Source organism: Parasteatoda tepidariorum, chromosome 2 (assembly GCF_043381705.1).
Source record: "Parasteatoda tepidariorum isolate YZ-2023 chromosome 2, CAS_Ptep_4.0, whole genome shotgun sequence".
In the NCBI taxonomy this organism is placed as follows: domain Eukaryota; kingdom Metazoa; phylum Arthropoda; class Arachnida; order Araneae; family Theridiidae; genus Parasteatoda; species Parasteatoda tepidariorum.
In genome coordinates this window covers 18,568,915-18,592,011 of record NC_092205.1, presented here as the reverse complement: position 1 = coordinate 18,592,011, position 23,097 = coordinate 18,568,915, and the positions used below count along the sequence as shown (strand labels likewise).

The 23,097-nt window shown below is 32.1% G+C and overlaps 1 protein-coding gene across 4 annotated transcripts in view; it reads right to left on the bottom strand.

The window, feature by feature from the left end:
• Positions 1-23,097, bottom strand: part of LOC107442412 (hexosaminidase D) — a 185,201-nt gene that overhangs the window by 41,241 nt on the left and 120,863 nt on the right. For 2 of the 4 annotated variants that reach the window (XM_071177232.1, XM_016055989.4), the window contains one exon: positions 12,952-13,000. The gene's annotated coding sequence lies outside the window, so the exon portion shown is untranslated. Of the gene's footprint in view, positions 1-12,951; positions 13,001-13,425; positions 13,475-23,097 lie in introns of all 4 variants that reach the window. The other 2 variants (XM_043043133.2, XM_043043134.2) reach the window with 1 other exon arrangement.

The following is a 23,097-nucleotide window of genomic DNA, read 5'->3' as shown; positions in this document are numbered from 1 at the left end:
AAAAAAAAAAAAAAAAAAAAAAAAAANTTAAAAAAAAAAAAAAAAAAGATTTTTGTATTATAATTATTATATTTTTGCCCATTTAAACTATTACGCGAGTGGGTGTGCTTTCATGTGGTAATGAATAAATATAAACCACACAAACAACTAAACTTGTCTGAGTTTTCAATTTAATCCACAGAAGCCACCCAGTTGAAGATTAATTTACCCGCAGTCGCATAGTAACTGTCAGATGATTCAGAATATAGATTTCATTAATCCCACGTCTAATCGGAATATTTAATCCTGCTTTCCATCAAGACGGCCAAGAAGTAATGAAGATGTAACAACTTTAATCCTGCAGCCATTGCAGGATCGACGATTCACTGGTAAGATGTGGAAATGATTTACATAATTCCGAAGGACTGAGAAAATCTATTTGATACTGAAAAGATATACACTCGTTCTATTGATCGAAATAAAAGCTTACAATATTGATATCAAAATGGGAAAGACAAAATACTAAATAGGATTACACACTGAATTTTAAAGCGGCTTGACTCTTTCGAATGATGCAGTTTATTATTATTATTCTGATACATGAATTCTTCTTATACGGCAAAATTAAGAAATTTTGCTATTGGTCAGTGGGAGTCATGGCAGCTTAGGGGATAGGGCGTTTGCCTTCCAATGAGGTGAACCGGGTTCGAATTCCAGCGATGGCTGATTGATACGAATTCCGCACCCGGTTTGCACAAACCATAAAAATAATCGACGTAAAAATATATCCTCAGTGGTATCATGGGTTCGAGTCCCCTTTCCATTAGGCTAACCATGAGAGGTTTTCCACCTCATGTGAAGCAAATGAGGTTTAGTTTCATCAAAAATCTTCCACGAAGGCAAATCTCTTCCAATACTCGATCCAGGAGTTCTCTTGTATTTTGGATTGAGTTTAATATTACAAGGTTATGGAATCGAACATTAGTAGTCGTAAACCCAAATTCGGGTAGGCTAGTTCAACTACGGTTATAAAATATTGACAGTTGCCAGGCGTAGTAAAAATTTTGCTTTAAATATTCATAATGATTTCATATTTACAAAAAAAAAAACAATAACAATAAAATGAATAAAGGGTGAAATATTCGACAAAAAAGGGGCGATCTGATGGCGATTTAAAGACAATTTTTTTAATCGCCTCTTCTTATATTTAATGTCCTTATGGTAAATGACGACTGGTAATTTTGCCTTATACTTCTTATTTTACATAAATATAAAAGTCAAAAGCTTTTTCAAAAATTTAAGTTAGCAATCACAAAAATCAAATTAAACAGTGAGAGCAATATTTAAGTTCACAATTGTTTAAGTTCACAACACGATGAATACAAAAGATCTGGAATAAATCGAAATTAATTCGACATCGTAAAATTTAGAAAATAATTTTAATTAGTAAGAAAACATAACAAAGTGTTCTCCAGTTTTTTTTTTAATGCGTTTCGTTTTTAAATTTAAATCCGAAATTAAATAATAACTTTCCTATTTTCAATTTCCACTTTTCCCACTTTTCGAAGCTCAAAGAATTGCGCTTGTCAGCTACTTCAATTTTGTCACCATTTTGGTTCATACGTCTGGGCTACATGTGTTGCTGGTCCCGTGAACATTTATTTGATTTCAAAACATAGAAAACAGTGAGCACATAAAATATGAATAAATTTTTAAAAAAATTGTCATGATTTAAATTTTTCCCCCAAGGACTTTCAAGAACTTTTTTGTACTTTGAAAACTTCAAGGACTTCTTAGGTCCCGGGAGCTCGGTTATTTAAATTGTTTCGCATATTTCGCAACGACGACATTTGCAGAAATTGTTGGGAACAACTTTTTAAATAAACACTGATAACTCTGAGGCATAATTTAATGTTTACAATAAACACTTATAAAACTCCCCCTACAAATAAAATACCACATTTCTATTTAAGAATATTTTATGAACTTCCAAGTCGAGAACCAATAAAGTGTTAATTCTTATATTTATTTCATGGCTTTCAATAGAAGTCGTAGTTCATATATAAACCCAAAGTAAAATAAGATGTTCAGGTATATATGTATCTATAATTCATAATATACAAAATAATTTCAAATGATTTGAAGGACTATAGATGGTACAGTATGCAAGATTATGTAGTCCTGATAAATGGAATAATTCCACTGAAACTATCCATTAGTCCTTCAATGTGGAAAAATTCCTATGAAAATATAATGCTAAGTATATTCCTACACATCTGAAATCGTATTTTGAAAGTAGAATAAATCCTATGAAAATAGAATGCCTTAATATCTATGGACCCTTTACTCTTATCAAAATGGAATGAAAGTAAACAAGAATCATTAACTCTTATATACTCGATATTTCACTTGAATGTGGAATAGCTCTTATTAAAATGGAATGCCCAAATATATCAGTATCTCTTACTCCTATATTACCGAGATCTTAACTTGAATGAGGAATAACTACTATTAAAATGGAATGATACATAAGGTTTCCCGAATTATATATGTCCAAAATCTTATATAACTGATAAGTTGGATAATATAACTGATAAGTTAAATCTTATATAACTGATGAATGTCTAGTTGTGAGTTGCAATAAGTACATGTTGAAGATTTTAGGAAATCTTCAACATGTACTGATTGCAATTCACAACAAGACATTAATCACCTAATTTTTCAATGTCCTAAATTTCAAACACGACGAGGCAACAATTTTCACAACAAAACAGAACACCAGATTTACTCTAACCTGACCTGCAGATCAATCATCAAAGACATTATTATAACAACTTTGGAAGATACATTGAACCCACTGTAAATTTTTACTAACTCTGGCCGTCCAACTACCGTATGGATCAGTGTTTCCATTTCTCCTGAGTCAACTCTAATTTTCTCGCTTTAATTACCTCATCACCAGAGACTCTGGTTCGGCGATTTTGATTTTCAGCCAGGATGACTATCCTTTAAACTGGACTTTCAGTGACTTTAAAAATTTTTTTGAATCTCATGATGTTCTTAGGTTGGATTTGAACTGTCCTTATCATTCACACCATTTTAATCAACTTTTACTATTTCAACACTATTTTTGGTGATTTTACTATTTGTAACTCGTTTAATTGTTTCCTTAATAGGCAATTTGCCCTATGATTAGTTTTTAAATTTTATGCCATTTGATTATCTCAATATAAGGGTCTGTCGACTTAGAATGGCAATTTATATTTTATTTTGCTTCTAATATTGCTGGTGTTTTAAATTTAATTGTGCTTTTAATCCATATTTTAGGGTCTGTTGGCCTGGACTTTTCATGACATACATGCCAGATATATTTGTCATGTTTTCTTAAAGATATAATATTCTGACTAATTGTAGATAGCTAATTTTGTTCAACAGTATTGCTCGCCCGCAAAGTTTACGGGCTGTTGCCATATGACTTTTGTATTTTATGCACTTTATGTATTTTAAGTTCTTTAATGTTTTTACTTGGTTTTAATAAACATTTACCCGTATTCCCTGAATTGGGGCAGTTCAGGGTAAATATTTTCATATAACTGATGTTGAATAATTTCTAAGAAAGTGATGTGATGGAATATCCTAAGATCCTAATTCCTATGTGACTGGGATTCAAAGCCCATATGTGGAAAAATTCCTATAAAATTGGAATGCATCAGAGTTAAACGATGCCATACTTCTATGGAAATGGGATCATTACGATGATTTTGGCTGATAACCATACAAACATGCATAGTTTCTGTAAACTACTTGAATATACAGTAATTAGTATTACAAACTTGAGCACCCCTGTATGTAATTATTCCGATAGAAATGACGTGATCAAATATCCACAATTACAATATGTTCCTTATATAGATTCAGTAGTATTCCAGATGTTAAGATAATTCATAATACTCAGCCCATCTTACAACACATAACTTTATTGTTAGAAGGTTTGAGACAAAATTAAAGGCTAGAGCTAGAACTATAGTATTAAATCCTTAATGTGCACCGCAGGTATCTACTTAACAATACATATAAGCGATATATGCGATAAATAAACTCCTCAGCGTTAACTGGTTTGGATCAACCAAAACCAACCTATTCGATCATTTTACATTCAGGGTTACGTTCAAGCGTCATTCATAAAACTCACAGAAACTCTAATAACGGAAATAAAAGTTTTCATATGGGAAACTTCATCATGGAATTCCTGATGACATTCAAATGAATGTCTTATATACAAGAGGAGTCTAGAGCTTAAGCAAGTCAACTCTAACTCCTTGTAAGTTGCAGAAGATTTAAATATATTAAAACAGAAACCCAAGTCTTCTTTAAATATGTGTTCAATAAATCAACTTCTGCACCGGTATATCAATTTATTAAATTAAAAGCTTACACTTCCCTATGAAATCAATATTTTCTGGCAATAAATTCCTGAATGAATAATGGGAAATGACATGAATAAAGACATTAAATTCAAAGAGGGAAAACTATTCGCCAAATAGAATATAACGCATTAATACATGCCAACACAACTTGTCGGCCATATCCTGGAGGCAAGGGGTGAGCTTTTCAGAAGGAAAGGAAGGCCATCCATAATTTGGAACGATCCTTCGTTAACAGCAGACAAAGGCTTCTGCCAATCGATCAACAAGATGAAAGATTCGAGAATATAAGGTCAGAGGAACAATATTTGTGCCCACTTAGGGAGCGTGCCCGAAACTGCTTGTTTAATCAGTCCTGGAGGACTTTTATGAATATTCAGCAGAAATGAGGCACACATAGAGAATATTCGGGGACAGCTGATCCATTGGAATAAAAGGATCGCAGGCATCACCCTTTTGATTTAAGAGTCAGTTGTTTTGTGGAAGTTTAGTTGTAGAAGTTAAGACTTTAAAATTAAATTAGTTGCTATGGTTGCGTACACAAGTACGAAATAGTTTATGTTCCAAGTTCAAATGTTGATTTTTAATAAAGGTGGTTAATTAGAGTGGGTTTTGAAATGGATTCACAAGGACCGTTTACTGTAGAACTACTAACAAGATTTGATTAATTCTTAAATTACCCCGACACCAATTTGGAGCAGGAAATTGGGTAGAAAGTCCCAATTGAAATGACCAGGCATTGTATTTTAACCTTCTTATCTGGAGAAAAAAAAAATCGGAAATTCCGTTCTAGCTGGAGAAACATTGCTTTCGAAAAAAACCCTCTTTTTTTACACATTTAAACGAGGATTGGAAACCATAAACAATCCTACAAACGAGAAATTTTTTTAACTGATTTGATCCAAAATTATTTTGGTTCCAATAAATTTTATTCGTATGAGAGGGTTGTTCCATTATCCGACATGCAATTAAGCACGTACATTTTGAAAAAGATAAATTTAAACACGAAAAAGTAGGCACACATCAAATTGCATATTGATTTTTAACCTTCCTGTAGTAACACGCTATTTTCGATACAGTACCAAATTAAGACCGTTCCAAAAGAACAGTTATCTAAAACTATTATTACCTCTAACTGATATTTCTGAGAGGCAAATAAAAATCAGAATAGCATGCGAAGATTACATATATACAACCTTAAGGTTCTACCTCTCGAAAGAAAACAAACAAATAAACAAAAAAGAAATACCACGGACACTGTAATTTATGTTTCATTAGAGTGTAAGCTCTTGGTGAAACAGTTGCGGTTACATCTATATAAAATAAAGATCAAATATTTAATCGCTGACCTATAGCGAAATCAGTGATCCAGTAGAATTCGAAAGGAAAATATATATATTAAAGATTCAGCAGCATTGACCTTCTTTTTGGAAGATACCTTTTACGATTAAGGATCAAGGTCAAGGATGAAACCGTAAACTCAGTGTTGAAAGAAAAGTTCAATCGAGTGGAAATCAATCAGTAAACCACAGTAGTAATTCCCAAATTTGATGCCGAATATTACGGTAGGTGGAAGAAAAAAATATATCTAAGTACTAAACGCTTCACTTGACAAGTCAGCAATTAGCCTAGGCCTTCATTCAATGTTAAATGCAAAGTTAAGATATGATATCTAAACTTGTAAGATAAAATTTTAAAGATTATAAGTTTAATAGGAGTATTATTTTGTCTTTTTTTTTCTAGAATTTATTTGATTACTTTTTCATTCAGAGGACTTTAGATCGTTTATTCAGATAAGAGTTGACTAATCTAGAGCAGTGTTTCTCAACCAAATACTCTAAAGAATCATTTGCAACAGCTGATTTTTTCACATGCGCCCGCCGCTGCCATGCAAAAAAGTTGGAAAACTCTAATCTAGAGGGCGTTCAAAATAATGTAAACCTCTATTTAAAATAAGATATAAAAAATAAAAACACTTAAATTGGAGGGGGGGCTAAAATTCAGTCAGTGATTCGAAGGAAAGAAAACTAGTCTTTACACATTGTTACTGGTCCGTTTACATTATAGAGACTTAACCCGAGCCTGAAACTCGGGTCCATCGCAGGCTCGTTTACTGAAAAAAAGTTTCGGGTTCGGGCGAGCTTGGATTCATGATAAAATTTTCTGATATTTTCGTACTACTTTTAAACAAACGTTAAGTTCTATTATTAAGCATAAAAAATGCAAAATTTATTAATTTACATTCCTTACAATACAATTCCTTCTTATGTTCGAAGCTTTTGCTTTGCGGAACTAGCGTTAATTATCAAATAAATTTATTTAGCTTAATATTTCGATTTTTTAATTTTTGTATTAGTCATCTTGGAATATCAGTTAGTCCTATTTTTTTCTTTGCTTTTCTCCAATCCCATGTTGGTAATTGAAAAGTTTTAAATTTAATAATTTATTTCCTTTTTTATTGAATCTAAGGCTGAGGCTCAGCGGAGTCGGGCTCTAAGTAATTATATGTAACTGGGTCTCAATTTAAATTCTTCGGGCTAGGGCAGGCTCGATCCTTCAAAAGCGAGTGAAAAATAATTAAATTTAATGACAACTATAAAGAACAAAATGTAGCTTGAGGTTGGTGGAATCCGTAATTACATAAAAAGAATAATAATTGATAATGTTTCAATTTTAATACTTGCTTACTTTTTGAAAAAGAAAACAGAAAACGAAAAAAAAAAAGTTTGATAACTACAGAAATAAATTTAATATTAACTAAAACTATTACCAAAAAAGAACAGGGATGAATGTAGCATGGAACTTAAAGAGTACACCGTTAAACAATTTCTATTCAGAAATGTTAGTGGTAGTATATAATCATAATTTTGGTGAAAACCGCGAGCTACTTCGTCAAAGGAACAATTAGGTACGTGTCAAACTGCAAAAAAAGTACTTTTTTCTTTGTTTTTTATTTATAATTTTGAGTGTTTTTATCGTCTGCGAAGCTTTTGGTGACTTATTTCACCACAAAAAACTTAATATTTTTTTTTCGAAAGGTCGGTCACCATGGAAAATAAAAAAACTACAGTTCAAATGACACCTTAAGTAATGTAATGATTTTAAACTATATATATATATATATATATATATATCTTGACATGAAGAATCATCTGGACTAGAACAGACAAATAACTTTAAATATTTTTTTAAAAATTATTAAACTATTTTCAAAATCGCCAATTTGGCAACATTTCTCACCTACACGAAAATTATCACAATTGCTGCCTCATTCTTAGTTTTTGCAAATTTTTATGAGCCTAGATAATGCAGAATTGGAGTAAGCATTTAAATAATAACAATTAAGAATACAAACGCTTTTCTTTTTCATAATACTGTGACTTTTCTCCATATTGGGGTTTTGCTCATTTTCAGAATAAGCATAGACAGCACTAGCTAAAGATAATCTCAACTTGACCTATAGTCATAAATAAGTGTCGCAAATTTACAGCAGTTATGAAAATAGCATATTATTCACAAAAAAGCATAATTTCATACGACGACGAGGCATTCGAAAAACAGCCTTAAGAGGTCAGCGCACGTAGAATAAAGTCAGCGCAAATAGTATTTTAGAAACAAATATGAATGTGCCAGACTATATAAACTTCTAAGAGAAAAGCGATAAGCTCCATTTAAAATAACAACTCGGTTGGAAGCTTATAAAAATGTTTCGAACTAAGAAGGGGAGAGAATCCACAAATCCCATTGCAATAAATTAAAAAAAAAAAAATCTAAATTGAGACCTAAAATATAAAATACAAGAGCGGAAAATATACAATTGTTTTAGTTAGAAAGTTAAGTTCTGATTTTTGTAATGCACGACCGGTACAGGCTTTCCGAACGGGTGTGAACTTTTCAAGGGCCAAGAGTCAAACATAACAACCAAGATAGAAGGACAGCCGTAACCTTTTTTTCTCCAGATAATGTATTCATTCAACAAACTGCTAACAATTTTCATTTTCACACCAGATAAGTTGCGTAATCAAGCGTAACAGTTGTTTTGTTTTTCTTAATTCTCGCAGTAGGAAATAAAGAGCTTAACGGAAGATGGTTGTTATTGACATTTTAAAGAATTAGTTTTTAAGTTTACATGCTCCTGTTTATATATATATTTACACGCACGACTTTTTTAAAATTCGATTTCTCAGGAAATATTTGGCCGATTTCGCACAAGTTTTCTATTTTGCTATTTAAAAATATATATTTTTTGCATTCTCTTAGGATAAATGAATTTAATAACTAGGTGGAAAATTTTGTCAATTCACTTACAAAGTAGTTGAGGTTTGGTGGAATGCGCAAAAAGTAAAATTAAAATTAAGGAGTCCAAACTTTGGACCGCTCTCCTGAGGGACCATACTTCTCAGATTGAGGCTATCCCTTATATTTCAGTGTTGAGAAATTCGAATCCATCGAAACAAAGGCATGTTTAATGACAAAAAGAACGTTTTTGAGTCACATTGTTAGTTAAAAAATCGTCTGCACTAACATATTTGAGATCAATCCTAGGAATTATTATGGTTCAGAACGTGAAGATCCTATCATTTGATCAAAAGTAATATAGGGTAGTTCGTTTATTTACTTATTTATTAATATCATTATTATTTTGTGCATTTTACATCGATGGAATTATCATTATTACTATCAGCTTTCATCAATGTAAAGTAAAATGTATTCATTTATTGTCACAAAAGTTTTTTTTTCTTTACGTTTTAAAGCAGAAGCATTAATTTTTAAAGTTTTGAAAAAGAAAAAAAAGAAGGAACTAACATCAAAGTTAGGGAATCTACTTAAAAACAGAGAAAGTTAGCACTGAAAACAATATACTCGGTTTTGGATGTATACGTGTTCCATATGAATAAATTAAATAACAAAAATATCATACTTAAGGCAACAAATAAGTCACAATGTTGCTTACACAGATACTTCATATTTATGAGCGATTCATAAAATTATTCTTAAGCACAATTTAATACTTCATTCGACGTTTTAAAAATGTGTACCTTAGCGCAAGTGCGATACACGTCACAGTTTACTAAACTTGAAAACGATTCAGATGAAATATTTTTTAAGAGTCGTTCCAGAAGTGTGATGATTTAAAAATGGAAAAAGGAAGTGGGAATGAACAAAAGATCCGCATTAATATTCACGCAATGTGATGAGATTGAAGTTCATTTTTGGAAGAAAACGAGAGGCGAAACGTTCCATCTGAAAGAACAGAAATAAAAATGTTCCAAATCGTTTGGGCTCTTAACGGTCTCATGAAAACGATTCGCAGTAGAATATCAAAACATAAACCAAGAAATCAGATGTAGAAATAGAATGCCAAAAGGATCTATCTAAGAGAGTAAGTGGTGCAAAACTAGACGAGTAAGGAGTAAAAAAATATATTTATATTCCCACGCAAGAATTGAATTTTTTTTCTCTCTTTTAAGTAGGTTCCGGATTTTTTCTTCTTTATGGTTGATTGCATGATTGAACGAAAAAAAGTTATTGAAATTATTTCCCACGCAACTTATTTCTCAAAAAAATCGCATATAATTTTTTCTTATTCTATTCCAATTAATTTGTAATTGTTACATTTCTTGATATGCGCGGGAGAGATGCTCGTTGATCGTCAACTAGGATTGAACCCAGGACGGCTCTGAAACCAGATGCTCAAACCACAATGGTCGAGGAGTGATTTTCCAATCCAGCGGCCATTAGCGACCCACTACCCTATATTGCTTTTTTCAAACTAGATTTCTCACATTTTAATTTTGTTCAGATAACAAATTTTAAAATAAATAAAAACGTGCATTATAATTGGGTACCAACTGCAGCCAAGAGGAAAACTCTCCAGGTGGTTAAACGCTGTTGTATGGTAAATCAGCGGCTTCTGCGAACTCAGAAATTTAGACCGCAGTAAATGACAATGTGACAATTACGAACATGAAACTCTCTCAATCCTCGATAGATGGCGGGAATGCACTCTTTCTCTTCAGGAAAGAAAGTCCTAAAGAACCGTGATTAGAAAACACACCAAAACACAAACTTTCTTCCTGCAAATTATATTGAATTGTGCTTGATAAGCTGGTGTTAAATTTTCTTTCCTCTGAGAGAAATTAAAATAATTCTTATAAGACAAGAGATTTCCAAGCAATCTAAATATCTCACAGTAATAAGCTGGAAAATCGAACATAATTACGCTCATCTTAATTCAAAATAGAAAATGGCAACGAGGAACAAATGTCAGTTTTGGGAAGGAATGAGAGCAGGTGCTAGAACACCGCAATTATTATTTAATAACATTACGAACGTTAATTCAGGCAGTTCCAGAGTGGTTACCGTAACCTCTCTGATATAATCGAGAAAACTACTTAAATCATTAAAACTCGGGAAGACTAATTAAAATAGCAGACCGGAAAAGCTCTTACAGCCAAAAATTCCGCCACAGCTTTTCCGTCGCCAAAATTAAATTAAATCAGAGAGAAATGAATAGATCACGAAACCGAAAAGCGCAAGAGGCTTTTGCTCTCTGGAAAATACCAAGCACACTCTCAATCTAAATAATCTGTTTAGAAAATCAAGCAGGCATTGCTGGTCTTAATTCTACTTCCCCAATTGACTAATGATATAATATCCGGCTATTTTCTTCCTTGTTGTGCAGAACTTGTCGCCAAAAGCTTTAGAACAGTAATGAATTGATTAATTGAGAATTAGTCAATTTAAGTTATATGTGGAACCTGGTTTGCTTCAAGCGCCGCTGGAGAAAGTAAGAGAAAGTTATTTCAGAACGGGTTAATTTTTCTTCTCCCATAATTAACAATTTGGTCTCAAGGGAAAGCGGCGATAATAAAACAAAAACTTGGCTTTCAAATTGGCGTAGCGTTAACTTCAGCTTAGAATTTGTGAGTTAGGTAATTAGTTTGTGCAAAGTGTTATAGGTAGTTTGCATTTTGTCCTCGAGGTTCTTGTTTAGGAAAAGAAAATGTGAAAATCAATTTAGTCAATTTCCTTTCAGCTCCAGTTTACGTTTACAAACGCAGATTAACTACTAAACCAAAATTTGTACTTTGGCTGCATAATTATGTATTAAAATTTCAGAAAATGGTTTGAATAACAAAGAGTATTTGCAAAAGAAACACGCCATTCGAATTCAAAAGATTGAGTAGCCAGGAGCCTTCGAAGTTTGTTGTAAATACTACTTCGTTGAATTCCAAAGATCGCTGGTGAACATTTACTGCTCTTGACTTGAGGCTACCACGAATAAATATCCACAGAGCGATAGTAAACAGGTCATAATTTGTCGTCCAGCTAGAAGGCGGTAATGAACATCCAGTTCATTTAACGCAAATGAGGAACAGTTTCAATAGAAATATTCACCAGGAAGCAAGTCTGTTTCAAAGCTTGACACTGGAGTTCTCATGACTTCGGTGTTCGATTCAAAATTTCAAAAAAATGGATATGAAAATTAAGAAGCGTACTTCCTTTATACGGATTGGCTGGATAAATACAAATTTGTTCAGGTTCAATTGGTTTACTGAATTGGTTTTGGGCACAAAACAACTTGGCTCTGCCATTAAAATATTAATAAAACAATCTGTCCTCTATGAGGAACAGTTGGATTATAACTTCAATCAGCCTTGTAAAATACTCTAGTTCTACAATTTCTGAACTTTTCATTTTGTTCTACAAATTTTAAACTTCGCGTTTATTAGTTAAAATAAAAATATCCACCAACGAACACAGAATAAATCAGTAGGGTTAAAAATTCAGGAACATTTCGGGCTGCATTATCGAACTTTGGGAAAAATTAGAATATAACTAATAGAATATAACAGTTAGGTGTTCGAAAATAATTTGAGGCTGCAATTTTGTACTTTGGAAGCAGTTTAACCGCTTCCCTAACTATCACGAGTTAACTCGGGTATGCATATATTACAAATATTCATTACCCAGAGAAAACTCGGGAGTAACAGAATTTATCAGAACGTTTTGATTTATCACGATTTTACTCGGCCGAAAGCAGCAAAAAAAATTAATTCTATGATTGGAAGTTGGTCAAGTTCTGCTGTAGGATTATGGGACTGCGCACGTGTTTTGTGACATTGTATGTACGATAGCTGCTGAATTTGCATAGAGAAAAAAAATGGTGTATCACTTAACTGGTGAAAAGTATCACTTGTTGTTCCTTGTTTTAAAAACTATCATACAAAGACTAATATTTACCTTTTTTCATTTGCCTAAGATATTTCAGAATAGTAAATTGATGGTAAATGAAATGTTCTTTTTTTTTACACGTAAAAGAATTAAAATTTCAACTTAAAATTTGTGTATTATGTTTTGTTTTAGCTCCTTGTATTTACTAAAGAAATAAAAAAAATATGTTGATTTTATATAATTGAAATCAAAAAAATTAGTAAGGGAAGCGAGTAAATGTATGAAAATAATGTCAGTGAGTTAATGCGGTGTTTCGATTTGAACAACAGCAATCACATCACGAAAAATTAAATATATAAAATTGTCTTACCTCTTATAAATGTAATCTATATCATTCACAAAGTTTTTATCTTCTTAATCTAAAAGAGAAAAATGCAATTTTAAAAAATGAGCTATACTTTTAACTTTTTAAAATTTAAAATCATAACACAAACATCAAAAGAAAAATTGTTAAGTCACATTAAATAAACGNTAATATTTAACTTTTTTCATTTGCCTGACATAACTCAGGATAGTAAATTGATGGTAAATGAAATGTTTTTTTTTTACACATAAAAAAATTAAAATTTCAACTCAAAATTTGTGTATTATGTTTTGTTTTAGTTCCTTGTATTTATTAAAGAAATAAAAAATATATGTTGATTTTACATAATTAAAATAAAAAAAAATTAGTAAGGTAAGTGGGTAAATGATGTATAAAAAAATGTCAGTGAGTTAATGCGGTGTTTCGATTTGAACAACAGCAATCACATCACGAAAAATTAAATATATAAAATTGTCTTACCTCTTATAAATGTAATCTATATCATTCACAAAGTTTTTATCTTCTTAATCTAAAAGAGAAAAATGCAATTTTAAAAAATGAGCTATACTTTTAACTTTTTAAAAGTTAAAAACATAACACAAACATCAAAAGAAAAATTGTTTTATAAGTCACATAAAATAAACGCAGAAACTAAATTTATAAATAGAATTACGTAAATATACAATCAGAGAACATCTGATCTAATTTATAAGTACGGTATAGTGCCAAAAAAAAAAAAAGAAAAGAGAATAGGCTGAATAATTGATCTAGTAATCGGATTTTCATAAGCAAGAACAGAATCCCAATGGTTTAAATGGATAACCACAAATAAGATAATTAATTAAAGCAGACGATATATTAAGTAACGGCATCAGATACAAAAAGGTACTTCTCTCTGTATAATAAACACATATATGCATTTTTTATGGATTTGAATTTATTAACCTCAAACTATGCAGGTAGCCAGAATCTAATGATCAATAGTTTGGCTACGACAGTGGACCCTTAATGTTAATTTTACTTTTTGCGCATGTCACCATATCTCGAGAATTTTTTAAGCAAATCAAAAAAATTTTGCAGACTATTATAAAATTCATTTATCCAACGATAATTTCAGGCAAAAATAATTTTAATAATTATTTATTTTTATTAAAGTCGAACAATTTTTTAGTCGTAAAGTATACGAATCTCTACATTATTTTTAAGAACGTAATTTTATACAACAAATAAAAAAAAGAAGAAAGAAATCGACCCAGTGGTTCCTGAGAAATCAAATTTTAAAAATCCGACATTTTTAAAATACCATTTATTTTCTTTTGTTAATGCCAAATTAAATAAGTGTGTCTCCCCACTAGGCAGTAATTTCATGAACATATAAAGACTAGAAAAGGTAGGCAAATGTGATAGCGACAGAAAGACAATAACAAAACAGACAGTAACAAGCGCCCCCTTTCATAATTATAAGGAAAGAAAAAGAGCACAGCCAGCTGCACTTAAATCACAAACCAATATACGACAAAGCATTTAAAGTGAATATAATGTCGTGCTTAGAAGGATGCGTCTAGAAAAAAAAAACACTACTACTTTTAGTGGCAGAAAGTCATTACACCGTTTCTTTAGTCAGCCTTAACGCTTCGTAAATAGAAGTTTATGCAACTTCTCTGCTCTCCACACTTTTCTCCTATCCCTTACCATGGTTTCGATAAACACTACCTTGTCACGGCGTAAGTTTTTCAGTTGTTTTGGTACGAAATTGGATAATACTTGCGAGAGGGGAGTAAGATTTGACGCAACCATGGTAATGGAGAGGGAAAAAAGACATGCTTATTCTATTTACAAAGACTATAAGTGTTAAGCAGATGTCACGAGTCGTAAGTCTTCGATTACTATTAATCATTTCATCAATAGATTCAATGGAGATCACGATGTTTGCTTTCATTCAGTCTGGGTAGATCTGATATTTCCCTAGTCACGAAAGTTTTTACAATCAATTTGTGCTGCTTATGGCAGAATTAAGACATAAGCAGCCAGCATTCGATCAGCAACGTTCATTTTCTGCACTAAAAATTGTACAACTGAGCAGTGCCCAGTTCTAAGCGCAATCATCTTAGATTTAAGTGCTTTCAATAGAACTGGTAAATCGGTCGTATGCAATGTTCTCCCTCTCTCTATCTTTTTTTTTTTTAATTCTTTAGTGACTTCTCTTTTTTCTTTTGGGCAGCAGCACTTACATATTGATTAAAAAATAATATTTAATCGAAATAAGGTGGCAAATCAGCATGGGCGGATCGTGAATTTGTGGGGCCCTGGGCTGAAACTACTTAGGGGCCCTAATATCCATTTTGTCAAAAAAAAACTGTTTTCTATAGTGATGTGGATAAGTATATAGAAAAAAAACAGGACAATAAAATAATTTTATTAATTTTTGTTTATTTATTTTTATTTGTGTACACAAACAGCAACTGTACAGTATTAATGCAAAAGAAATTGACAGGTCATGTGTAGTTATGTTATATAAATTATAAAGCAACCTTTCTGCGTTTTTGTGCTGCAAATTCCTTTATTTGCTCATCACATTGTAAGTCCTTCGTAAGTTTGTTTAGTAAGCTAAACAAGTTTGTCACTTTGACGACGACAACAGAAGTGCGGGGAAAAAAAATTACGTCGGGCGTAATAGACGCGAAAAAATACACTGACCAAAAACAAGCCACGGGGATTTCCCCGTTCCGTCCGATAGACGCGCAGATGCATGGGTTGATTGATCTCAGGGTTGCCAACCTTATAATAGTTTTTTTTTTAATATTAGATATTTTTTTTCAATTCAAAATATCACATATTGTTTTCAGTGGGGACTGGGGCCCTTTGTATTCACGGGGCCCTGGGCTGCAGCCCAAATAGCCCCTAAGTAGATCCGCCCCTGCAAAGCAGGGGTCTGTTTAGAAGGAATTTGGGTCCGTTAACGGACCCTTCACAAAATATCTTTTTATAAAAATGGATCCCTTCACAAAATAATTTATCTTCTAATCGGACCCTTCACAAATTTGTTTATCTTCATTATTGTTTTGTTAATCGAATAAACCCTTCCCAGGAAGGGGGGGGGGAAGAATACAGATGTAAACGAACTAAATTTTGTCTTCGGCAGACGATTCTTCCATTATTCGTCCGAAATGAATATTCTGCGTTCAGCAGTATAAGCTAAATACCAAATATTTATATGTTGCATCGCTAATTTAGTAGCTGCAATTGCTGTTTATTTTTTAAAATTAAATTTNTTTATTTAAAATGCATGCATATATTATTAAAATAATAAATGTATGTTTTTAAGTGTCTGTAGTTATGATTTAATAATTAAAATGATTAATAATAATTATGATTTAATGATAGTGGAAGTAACTGCAAACTTTCAAAGACAAGTGCAACAAGGGGGTGTGATGGCTATTTTACCTTTCCCATATTAATCTATGTATTGGCATCAACAACAAACTAAATAAAAAGAGTTGAAAATAACAAAAGTTTAAGAAATCCATTGTAGAGTTTGGGAGGGAAATAAAGAAGGGTTGAGGAAAGAAAGGGCAAAAAGGGTATGGAGTCTATTACATCAGGGCACTATTTTATTTCAGGGGCAACAGGGTGAATTCTTTTGACAAAAAGGGCAACAGGGTGCTGCGCCCTGTTTACCCTGCCTAGAATGAGCTCTGTAAGTGCACTCATTTAAGTGCTAAGCACAATCATTTAAGTGCTTTCTATAGAACTGGTAAATCGGTCGTATGAAATGTTCTCTCTTTTTTTTTTTTTTTTTATTTTTGTTTTANTTTTTTTTTTTAATTCTTTAGTGACTTCTCTTTTTTCTTCTGGGCAGCAGCACTTACATATCGATTAAAAAAAATAATATTTATTAGAAATAGGGTGGCAAACCAGGGGTCTGTTAAGAAGAAATTTGGGTCCTTTAACGGACCCTTCACAAAATATCTTTTTATAAAAACGGATCCTTCACAAAATATTTGAACTTAAAAACGGACCCTTCACAAAATAATTCATCTTTTAATCGGACCCTTCACAAATTTGTTTATCTTCATTATTGTTTTGTTAATCGAATAAACCCTTACCAGAAAGGGGAGGGAGAATACAGATGTAAACGAACTCAATTTTGTCTTCGGCAGACGCTTCTTCATTTATTCGTCCGAAATGAATATTCTGCGTTCAGGAGTATAAGCTAAATACCAAATATTTATATGTTGCATCGCTAATTTAGTAGCTGCAATTGCTGTTTATTTTTGAAAATTAAATTTCTTTCATTCTAATTTTATAGTGTTGAGCATAATCTTGTATCTATTTACAATTTTTTAAAACTCCTTGAAAAAGTTTTTTTTGAAATAACGGACCCTATTTTTACAAATTCACAAAAGCGAACCCTGGTTGAAAGAATGCGACTTAACGCTTATTTTATATTCACAAATTACGAGCAATTTTTTCACAATTTTACAAAAACGGACCTTTCACAAAATGTCTGGACAGTCCCCCTGCAAACGGTTGTGTCACTAAAACTAGCACGTTCGGGAAACTCAACTCAAACTACACCGATGTCACGTCTGCACCCACTCAATTTAGAATTCACAAGAAGGCACACAAACTCGAACCGTGCTTTAATGAATCGTCATTAACTAGGCATAAAACACCGATGAATAGGAATCGATTAGGTTGTGCCCTTCTTACAATTATAGGTATCGGCGAGAGATCAAATTAGGCTTAGTTCTATTTGGAGTAGCTGGATGACGAGAGATTCGCACACGTAAACAAATTCCATTTGGATTCTGAAAGTCAGAAATAGAGAAGAAAAAAAATCGTTTTCACGGTTAAGGAATTAAGTAGGACAAAAAGAATTATCAAGGGAATTCAAATTGGTTGGACCTATATTGGACGATATATATATATATTGATTGTGTATTTATTATCTAATTTTCAATGATGAAAAAATTCAACAAGACTTTGACATTTAATAATTTTAAATCATTGCACTGTACATTATTACGCTAATTGTAAGATTTTTTTTTTATAGTGCATTTCTTCACACTTTGCTCACGAAACAAAATCTACTATACTCTTATAATAACGTATTGATATGACAAATACTTATAAAAGAATTACTTGAATCGAATTTTGTACCTTCTTAATAATGTTTTATTGTAATTAAAAACTCTGACCAACGAGGACAAATGTAATCACATTTTTAAAAAATAATAATCTCTTAATGTTGTATCCTATACTAGGCGCTGGGACTCAAGATGTTGAATGAATTTTACTTCTGGAATTACGAATGTATGCTGTATAATTTTGTTTTGATATATGTTATTTTATAACCGTCGTTGAACAGCAGACCCAATTTTTTGGGTTTACGACTACTAATGTTCAACTCCACAGCCTTGTTATTTTTAACCCAGTCCAGAAGACAAGGGAGCTCCTGGATTAAGTATTGGGAGAAAATTGCCTCCGTGGAGGACTTTTTGATGGAACTAACGCACATTTAGATAACATGGAGAGGAAAAATCACGAAAAGCTCTCATGGTGAGCCTGGCGGTAAGGGGAACCTAACCCATGATCCGTCTACTACTCAGGATATTTTACGTCAGCACTGTGGTCGTTAAGAGCCGGGAGCGGAATTCGTATCAACCAGCCATCGCTGGGATTCGAACTCGGTTCTCCTCATTGGAAGGCAAACGCTCTATCCCCCGAGTCACCAGGGCTCTTTGTTTCGGTAATAGTTAAAAGGAAATAATAATAAAAGGAAAGTAAGGCAAAAAAAACTATTGTTTGGGGATAGTTTTTTTTTCCGAGAGAATTTTATAAATACAGGCTGCACATAAAATAACACACTCAGCTCACGATATTTTGGTGTTAGTTCGCGCCAACTGCCTTTGTCAAGGAACTTAAAGTGTTTTAAATTTGTAAATATAAGGGAGGAAATGTGGTGGTGGGCTCGGGGGTGGGTAATTTAAGTTCGTCTCTTTCTCTGATTTTTCATTTTCGCCAAAATTTGGAGATTTCTTTTGGAATCAGCAATCTTTCATGGAGCTGTGATTTCATGCATGTCTGAAAGAAAATTTTACAGAAATTTTTGGCGAAATTCGTGAAGAGGGCATTGAAGGATCAGAACACAAAAAAAAACTTATGGTAAAACTAAAAAAACCGACATTGTAACAAATAAGAATAGAAAGAAAAAAATGGTTTGACCATATCTTAAAATTTGACTCAGAAAGAAGTGTTAGAAGATAATTAGACGAAAAGCCAGGAGGGTCAACTTTAAGAGGAAGACTTGTTATTACTAACTGCAAGAAAAAAATGTTCAACAGCAACAATCTTAAATGAAGCCAGGGATCTTTAAGGGATTAAGCTCCAGAAAGATGATTAAAGGGTAGAATTTTTTCCCTTTGGAGAGTTTTTGAACTAAAATATTAATTATTAAAATACAAACCACTTAAACTATGGCGAATAGTAGGGTTTTTCATACCGTTTAGGAAAGACATAAAATGTTATAGGATCTTTTATATCTGCTTATTTTGTTAGGCATTTGTCCTGAAACCCTAGTGGCTGGACTATGTTTTTCACATCGCTACTTTTTATAAGCAACTTAACCACGGAAGACAGCTACGTTCGTAAATTTAGCTGGGTTTGCAAAATAACACATACTTTTTAATCTTATTGCAGTCATAAAGATTTTAAAACTACCAAAACGAGATCTTATTCTCTACTTGCAAAAATTTAAAAAAAAAAAATGCGCTAGAGGGCACGAGCAAAGATAAAAACATTTTTGAAAAGCTCTGCAGATTACTTCCAAAAGCAATTTTTGTAAATCCTTAAATCCGCACAATTTATAAAGCTTCCGAGGAGAGATGTTGTAAACAGTAAACAAAAGTTGCCATAGCGAACAACAAAAAACATTTTCCAAGACGCATGGAAGCGGACAAACAGTGAATTTTTAACGAAATAAGACCATATTTCAAAGAATAACTCCCTTTTGATACAAAGCTCCAGACTTCTTCAGAAGTTACATACATTTTTAATACCAGTATACTCAGTTTTTAAATCGCATTTTACGAAAAGCTAAAGTAGGTGCTTTTGAAAGTATCTTGAAGTCCCAAAATTGCCATGCATTTATACACAGACTTATAAGCTTCGTTGATATGATATATACCGTAAATAAATAAATTCTAATGCAATTCAATAGTAAAATCTGAGAAACAAAAATATTTGTATTCACTTTAGGAAAAAAAAAAGAGAGTTCGAATTTAAATACATCTCTACTCCCTCTATTTCAATATATCACTAAAAATAATAACAGCGATAAAAACAACGACAGGGGATTAAAAAAAAAAAAAAAAAAAAAACCACCTTACGGTATGAAAAGCAAAAATTAAAATGTGGTTTCTATCTTCTCAGCCAGGGCCNAATCAAGTTTGCCGAATTTTTTATTCGGAGGGAAATTTGAAGGCATTTAATAAAGAATAATCTAAAATTGCATTTTCTTACAATTATTAGAAATTATTGTTTCTACACATATACAATTATTATTTCTACAAATATTTGTTAAGTTCTAAAACTTATGTTCCGAAACACAAAAATAATAAAAGCGAAATTTGAAGAACCATCAGTTGTTATGTAATAACTGATATTTTTAAACTTATATTCAGGCAAGTCGATTTTGCCATTTTTTCAACACTTTATGTTTCAAAAATTGAGAATTTTTTTTTCATTTGTTACATTTTTGCTTGATTTTCTTTATTAATTAAAGAGCAGCATTTTAATGGAGCGTTTTTAATAGTTATTCATTTATTGTCACTGATTTCCTGCATGGTACGAGAGATAGCCGGTAACTTAGAAGAAAACTATAATTTTCAACGTTAAAGTTATATTTCAGAACTAAGAACAAATTTTTATCTGTTTCTCTTTTGCTTTTTTATTAACTTTACTTTTTATCAGCGTTTTTATTAAGACAGCATTTTCTAAAGAGCGTTTCTAATGAACGTTATTCTTTTATGGTCGCTTTTTTTCTAATAATACAGCAATGTGAAAAAGTTAAATTGAGATTTTTATCGTTTAAAATTTAGTACGATTTTTGTTTTAGTTTCTGGCTAGTTTTTTCTTTTTCAAAAACACGAGAATGAGTGAAAAGAACGATGTTTTTTTGAGGAATTATCCCCATATTGATTTTATAACTTTATTTTATATTATTTATTTATTTTTTGTCTTACACGTTATTACATAGAATTTTCTTTTTAGCAATTTTACACAACAAGAAACAATCAAATGGAGACTTTAATATATAGTTCTAAATAAAACTTATTTTATTTCGTCTTTATCAGCATTGTTCATGAAAAACCAAAACAAATAATGAGTTCAAGGCATTTGTAATAGTGACTTTTAACTCAAAAGACAAGGCGCTTCAATATCAAGCTCCCTAACTCGCCTTCAAGGAAACGTTTTGAGTAGAACTAGCCCATACATGCTTCACGCGGAATGATAACAAAATAAATAAATAAATTAAGAAAGAAAATTTCTCTCAGGTAGAATACACATCCTTTAAAGAGTTGGGGGAAAAAAAAACTCCAATCATTTTCGAAATCCTGCTAAATATGATTTCGATCACGACAAACAATAGATAATGGCACCAATTTTTTTTCTTTGTGCTGAGGAAATAGCTCAGTTCCGTTCCCTGTCTGCTGGTTGGGAAGAATGTCCCAAATAATTCGAAAAATAGAAGAATTTCGAGATAAACTTCTAAAAAGCGGTCGGCGAATATTGCCTCAGGTCCTACTAAACGAAAGACAAGAAGCCACCCAGCAACATCAGGTGGAGATAGGATTTATTTACCTTTTCATCCCTATATTTGGCTTCGAAGTCAAACAATGATTTATTTTAAAAGAAGCGGTATTTCTTATTTTTTTTGGGGTGAAAAAGTAGATGGAACAGGATTTAAACGCCCATACAACCTGAATAAAATTTAATTTAAACATTTTTTTTCTTCAAAACTCCTACAAAAAAAAAAAAAAAAAAAAAAAANAAAAAAAAAAAAAAAAAAAAAAAAAAAAAAAAAAAAAGAAGTTTAATTGTCCTCTAGCAGTGCTATAATTTTAACACCATCTTGAAGAAAATAATTATCGATGCTCTAGAACGGACAAATAAATTAAATATTTTAAAAGTTATTATACGGTGGGCCTATGTCCATAAGATCGTGAGTTCGATCCCAGCCGACCGAAGACTCCCCGGGTAGTAGGTGGTGACTTACGCACGTTAACACGTTGAATGCCCGTTTGGCCACGGTAAATAACTACAAATTAAATCTGCGACAGACAGACAGCAAGACATATTTTGCTAGTTTTTTAAAAGGTTTAGCATGATATATATGAAAAAAATGGTGAATTATATAAGCCTACGAATTGTTTAGAAATAGTGGTGGATATAAATTTATTAAATAATCTTGGCTTCGCCGGTCACCGGTGACCCACACGGCATTCAACGTGGTAAATCTGTCGGGGTCACAAAATCCTCCAAGTTTCCATAACAAATCAATACGACATGTGGATGAATGAATGGATGGATGTATGAATGGGTTAAAACGGGTTGTGACGTGAGTGTGGCTGAAATCGTATTCTTGGCCCTAAAGAGCGCCACTGAAAAACAAGAAACGCACCCTCTGCCTTAAATTCGCTTGGTTTCATCAGGCAGGCTTACTGATATTTGCAAGTAGCATTAGGAGCAACAACAACAGAAATTATTACATTAAAAATAAAAAACCGCCCATTTGGCGAGATTGTTCCACCTAGATGAAAATTACCAAAATCAATGAATAATTTGCACTATGATGTGATTCGAAACAAGATTCGAAACTTCGAAAGGAATTGATTCCAATGATTCGAACCACTTTGATGATTCGTTTTGCCAAACTCTACTCTAAAGTAGGTATCTCAGACGACCAGCTGACTCGCCTACAAACCGCTTAGTCGTTCCACACTGTTTCGAAATATTTAGATTTAGACCAAAACAAAGAAAATAAATTATAGACGAACATTTTTGTACGTGTAGATCTCACTTCATTAAAATAATATTATTTAATATTCTTTTATCAAACATACAGTTTTATTTTTTTTCTCTTTTATT